This window comes from Gossypium hirsutum, chromosome A07 (assembly GCF_007990345.1).
Source record: "Gossypium hirsutum isolate 1008001.06 chromosome A07, Gossypium_hirsutum_v2.1, whole genome shotgun sequence".
Taxonomy (NCBI): domain Eukaryota; kingdom Viridiplantae; phylum Streptophyta; class Magnoliopsida; order Malvales; family Malvaceae; genus Gossypium; species Gossypium hirsutum.
In genome coordinates, this window is record NC_053430.1 from 93,144,286 (window position 1) to 93,151,059 (window position 6,774).

The window sequence follows — 6,774 nt, forward strand, 5'->3', positions numbered from 1 at the left end:
GCACAGTTCGAGTCCTTCGGGTGAAGGATATATGAAGAATCCGAAACTGCAAGTATTGGAAGGAAATTTATTCATGGAATTAGCTTTGTATGTTGATACCCTTACCCAAGATACGACATATGAGGAAACAACGAGTAAATAGTCAGCAAATCTCATCAACAAACTACACCATCCAGAATCCTTTCTCGAGGAAACGCCGTCTGAGCTAGAAATGCAAACAAGAATTCGAACGGAAAAGGCCAAGATTCTCGGACCTTAGTGCCCTTCAAGAAGAAAACTATCAACTGAAGATGAAGTTCAGGTTGAAAGGTCCAGGACTGAAAAAGTACAAAAAGAAGCCGAGATTGTGAGAAACGACTTAAGGACCTTCATTTGGAAAACAAGAAATTAAGAAACACTATAAAGAATAGCGGTTGGGCAAGTCGACAGCAGAATGGAAGGAAGAAATTAGCAATATCAAGGGAGGAATGGAGTTTGGAAGGAAAAGCAAAGAAAGAAGAGGAAAGGCTGCGCGTGCTATGATAGAGTTAAGAAGGAAGAACGCCAAGTATGAATAGTGACTGCAAAATTGGCGAATAGTGAGTCTGAACATCAAGAATTAAAAAGGAAAATACGAGATCTAGAAATATTCTGCAATCTCGTCAACAACAATTAGATAACCTCTTGAAGGCTCTAGAAGAAAAGAGTGAGCAGTACGATAGGGACATTCACGCGTATGAAGGAACTCTCAAAGAAAAAGAAATGCAACTTGACTTCTTGATCAATGAAATTCGTAAAGCGGCTATACAAGTGTTCAATTATCAGATGAAGCCGAAGTTCTCAGTTGCCAATTCCCTCCGAGCCAAAGATCGAGCATATCAGAGTTTTAGAGCAAGTGAAGAAACAGCAATGTGCTAGGAAATTGTGTAACTGTTGTAAAATGAAACTTTGTTAATAAACTATGTTAAATGAAATGCCTAAATATGGGCATCTTGAAATCAACACCAATTTCTTGCATTTCATTCATAACTGACATTCATTGACATTCATGCATTCATTCATGCATCAATCATTCATTGCATATCCCATACTCGTTCGCTGAGGTTAAAACATACAATTCGCAGTTGGAAGACTTCAAGACTGGAACCACGTCATCCGTATAAAACGCGCCGACAAGCTAGAGTAATGGAGAATGAATCAATGAGAGAATTGAAAGGATGGAAAGGCTCAAAAGGAATTACAAGAGCAACTGGCCAAATCACAACAAGAGACGAGAGACCTAATGGTGAGATCTCGAGAGGAATCGCTCGAGCAAAGAGATCAGATGGCTAAAATGATGGAGATATGACACTTTGGTCAAAGGAAGGGACCCATGCAGAACTCCGATGTTATGGAACCTCGGTCAAGAATTCACCATGATCAGGATCCATTCTATCCCCCGGATTCACTCCACCGCCCGCATATACAATACAAAGAGGGTATACTCAAGAGGAACCCACTGGCTTGGAACATGACTATGCCACCTGCTCCACCCACTAATTTGGGGCAAGGAATGTTAGCATCGAACCCAGGGCTAATCCTGCTAATCCACTAGTTCCAGATCTGGATGACCCAACAGAGGTAGCCAAGTTGAAATTGGATAACCATGACGCAAAATATAGGAGTCTAGAGGAAAGACTCAAAGCAATAGAAGGCACTGAAGTCTTCTCCGCACTAGGTGCCAAGGAACTCAGTTTGGTACCTGATCTAATTTTACCTCCGAAGTTCAAAGTGCCTGACTTTGAGAAGTATGATGGGACAAGGTGCCCAAAAGCACATCTCATTATGTTCTTTCGAAAGATGACCGGTTATGTGAATGAGGATAAACTACTCATACATTGCTTTCAAGATAGTCTAACAGGGTCAGCTCTTCGGTGGTACAATCAACTCAGTAGAGAAAAGATTCGATCTTGGAAGGACTTGGCGTCAGCATTTTGCGAGCAGTACAAGCATGTATCGGATATGGTGCCAGACCGTATGACCTTGCAAATGATGGAGAAAAAGCCATCAGAGACCTTTAGACAGTATGCGCAGAGATGGAGAGACGTCTCAGCTCAAGTGGAACCCCCACTAACAAAAACGGAGATAACTGTTCTCTTTATCAATACTTTAAAGGCACCGTTTTATGACAAATTAGTGGGAAGTGCCACGAAAGATTTCGCGGATATTGTAATATCCGGTGAACTCATAGAGAATGCCATCAAGAGCGGTAGAATGGAAGGATCAGAAGGCTCAAGAAAAGCAGCACCCTTAAGGAAGAAAGAGCCAGAAGCCCTCATGGTGGGAGCTGGGAGTCGTTACATTCCCAATTCGTATCCTAATCAACCCCGACCTCGAAATTATCCACCCTCGAATTTCCATATCCCCCTCAAACCCCTTACTACCAAGCACCACATCCGTCCTGCCCGTATACGCCACGAACAACCAAAGACCCGTCACTACTTTCCCACAAAACACGGTACCCGCCCAAAGCCAACCCAGAACGAACCAAGACCATCAAGGCATAATCCCGAGATACCGCAATTTACCCCCATCCCTGTGTCGTATGGGGAATTGTACCAAAAACTTTTAGAAAAACAGCTAATTTCTCCCCATTACATAGCACCCCTTAAACCTCCATACCCAAAGTGGTACGATCCAAACGCTAGTTGTGCATACCATGCAGGGAACCAAGGGCACTCTACTGAGAACTGTCTCGCTTTCAAAAGGAGAGTTCAAGGACTCATTGACGCGGGTATCCTACGATTCGATAGTGCTAGTAACGCCACGGGGAACCCGTTCCCTAACCATACCGAAGGGAATGTGAGCACAGTGGGAAAGAGATGAATGGAAGTCAGAAATGTGGCAGAAATAAGGACGCCTCTGCAGAAAATCTGGAGGTATTAGTTAAGAAAGGATTGCTCTGTCACTCTGATAGAGTTTTTGGAGAAGAAGGTCAAAGTTTTGCAATTTCATGGATGTTGGGCACGACATTCAGTCGGCGAGGACTTTAAAAGGTTACTTCAAGACCGGATGAATAATAAGGAGATCAAGTCCTAACAAGAGTAAGATGCCAATGAAAGAGAAGTATGCGTCTCTGATAGCCAATCATCAGGGCCCCCTTATAGTGCTGATCGACCGTTGGTAATTTATTACGACGCGATGAGAGAGCCATTGAAACCACAGATGGTAATTGAAGTACCATCTCCTTTCCCGTATAAGGACAACAAAACAGTACCGTGGAGATATGATGTTAATATGTTACACCGGAAGTTGAAAAGTCCAAAGCCATAATTGAAGATGTTGGGGAGGTAGGTCATTTTACTCGAAGTGGACGATGCTATTCTAAAGAAGTTGAACCGGTAAAGAAAAGTAGTGACTCGAAGCAAAAAGGGAAAGCAGTGATGCACGAGGTCGGAGTCGAGCAAGAAATTCCACCCGTGCAAGAAACTAAAAAGCCTGTGAATGAGGAAGAAGCTCAAGAATTCTTGAAATTTATTAAGCACAGCGAATATAGTGTGGTGGAACAACTGAGCAAGCAGCCAGCACGAATCTCAGTTCTATCTCTACTGTTAAATTCAGAGCCACACCGGAACGCTTTATGAAGGTGTTAAATCAAGCTTACGTGGCCAACAACATATCTGTCGAAAAGCTTGATAGGTGGGTAAACAACTGAATGCGGACAACTTCATCTATTTAGTGATGATGAGATACCGCTAAATGGTAGAGGTTCGATGAAAGCGCTGCATATCACGACCCGCTGCAAGGGCTACATAATACCGAACGTACTCATTGATAATGGGTCAGCAATAAATGTTATGCCATTGGCTACACTTTCCAGAATACCGATAGATTTGTCCTACTTAAAGCCCTGTCATTCCACGGTAAGGGCATTCGACGGGACGAGGCGTGAAGTAATGGGAAAGATCGAAATCCCTTTGAAAGTGGGCCCCTACATCTATGAGGTCGAATTCCAAGTCATGGACATTACACCCTCTTATAACTGCCTTTTGGGAAGACCTTGGATTCATTCTGCTGGAGCAGTCCCGTCGTCCCTCCATCAAAAAGTGAAATTTATCATGGATGGTTGTTTGGTCACAGTCGAGGGCGAAGAAGACATCATCGCATCTATCTCTGCTGATGCGCCATATCTGGAAGTAAGCAAGGATGCAGTGGAATGTTCCTTTCGATCCCTTGAATTCATCAATGCCACTTTCGTCGCTGAGGGAAATAGAATTCCAATGCCAAAACTGTCGAGAAATACCAGAATGGGTGTCAAGTTGACCGTAGGAAGGGAGCTCGTGCGAGAAGAGGTTTAGGGAGATATATGCAAGGAATAGTGAGGGCTTTAAAGCCAGTGCACCACAAGGCCCGATACGGTTTGGGGTTCCAGCCTGACATGCGCCAAAGAAGAAGACAGTGGAAGAAGGATCAAGAAAGAAGAATTGCAAGAACTTTGGGCCGAGAACCAGAATGGGAACCAATAGAGTACCCTCCTTTGTCAAAAACATTTACATCTGCGGGAATGATGTACCCTGGACAAGAGGATCCACGAAACATGTTGGGATTAATTGAAAAGGATTTTCAAAATGTTAGTATAAATGTCATTGACAAAGAAGCTGGTGCAAGTAAAGATGTCTCGAGGATACGCCCTTGCCCTCCTGGTTTCATGTTGAACAATTAGATTGCTGAGGAGCTTCTTGTAGTTTATAAGCCTCAGAGTAATGCTAAACATCAACCTTCTATTGTGTCCTTAGATATAATAGATTTCTTTTGTAAGAGTTTGCATTCGCTCTTTATCATTTAAATAATATCAATGAAGATGCATTTTGTCACGATTTTCGCATTATCACTAATTTCATAATCATTTTCTCATTTCATAGCCTATCCTTACATTTGCCTCATTGCCATGACATAACATTTTGTTTGTTGTTTCCAATACTTGGATGTCCCCCGATAGCTTCCTTTTCATTCAACTTTCAGGTGCTCAGATATTGACGACATGAATAAGCCCGTTACGAATCTTGAAATTGATTTTGAGAAGGCTGTTTGCTTAGGAGAATTTGAAGCCGAAGAAAATGCTAAGATTATGTCTCGTCTCCTGAATTGTTAAGAATGGTGGAACAAGAGGATAAACAGGTTCTACCTCATGAAGAATCTGTAGAAACAATAAATTTGGGTACTGAAGAGAGGAAACAGGAAGTGAAGATTGGGACTTCTATTTCAGAAAGTACCAGGCGTAGTTTGATCACTTTACTCCGCGAATACAAAGATGTTTTCGCGTGGTCATACCAGGACATGCCAGGGCTAGATGAAGATTTAGTGGTCCATAAGCTCCCATTAAAACCAGAATGCAAGCCCATCCAGCAAAAATTAAGACGGATGAAGCCCGAAATGCTGTTGAAAATAAAAGAGGAAGTCAAGAAGCAATTTGACGCTGGCTTCCTACAAGCCTCCAAATATCCAGAATGGGTGGCTAACATAGTCCCGGTACCAAAGAAAGATGGAAAAGTACGAATGTGCGTGGATTACCGTGACCTAAATCGAGCAAGCCCAAAAGATAATTTTCCCTTGCCACATATTGACACGTTGGTGGACAACACAGCAAAACATTCATTGTTTTCTTTCATGGATGGATTCTCGGGGTATAATCAGATCAAGATGGCTTCTGAGGATATGGAGAAAACTACCTTCATAACAATGTGGGGAACGTTCTGCTACAAGGTGATGCCATTCGGGTTAAAGAATGCTGGTGCAACATATCAGAGGGCTATGGTGACGTTATTCCATGACATGATGCATAAAGAAATAGAGGTCTACGTCGACGATATGATTGCTAAATCTCGAGGAGAAGAAGAGCATGTAATGAACCTCAAGAAGTTGTTCGAAAGGCTGAGAAAGTTTCAGCTAAAGCTTAATCCAGCCAAATGTACATTCGGGGCTACCTCGGGAAAGTTGCTAGGCTTCATTGTCAGTGAAAGAGGTATCGAAGTTGATCCAGATAAAATAAAAGCCATCCAAGAATTACCACCTCCGCGCACGCAAAAGGAAGTTAGAGGATTTTTAGGGAGATTAAATTACATCGCCCGATTTATCGCTCAACTTACCAACCAATGCGACCCAATCTTTCGGCTTCTTCGAAAACATAACCCGGGAGAATGGAACGAGGAATGCCAAGTGACCTTTGATAAGATAAAACAATATTTGTCCAGTCCTCCAGTGCTAGTACCGCCAACTCCGGGAAGACCATTAATTTTGTATCTGACAGTGTTCGAAAGTTCAATGGGTTGCGTACTGGGACAACATGACGAGTCAGGAAAGAAAGAAAAGGCGATCTACTACCTCAGCAAAAAGTTCACTGAATATGAGGCAAAATATTCGTCCGTTGAGAAATATTGTTGCGCTCTGGTTTGGGTAGCTCGGAGACTCAGACAATATATGTTGTATCACACGACATGGCTAATTTCAAAGTTGGACCCAATAAAATACATGATGGAATCACCGGCACTATCAGGAAGAATGGCACGATGGCAGCTCCTCCTTTCGGAATATGACATTGCCTATGTAAGTCAGAAGTCAATAAAAGGGAGCGCAATAGCTGACTTCTTAGCAACTCGAACGACAGAGGAATATGAGCCTTTAAGATTCGATTTCCCAGACGAAGACTTAATGTGCATCACAGAAATAGAATCCGAGTCATCAAAAGAGAAGTCATGGAAGATGTGCTTTGATGGTGCGTCAAATGCTTTAGGGCATGGAATTGGAGCAATCCTAGTA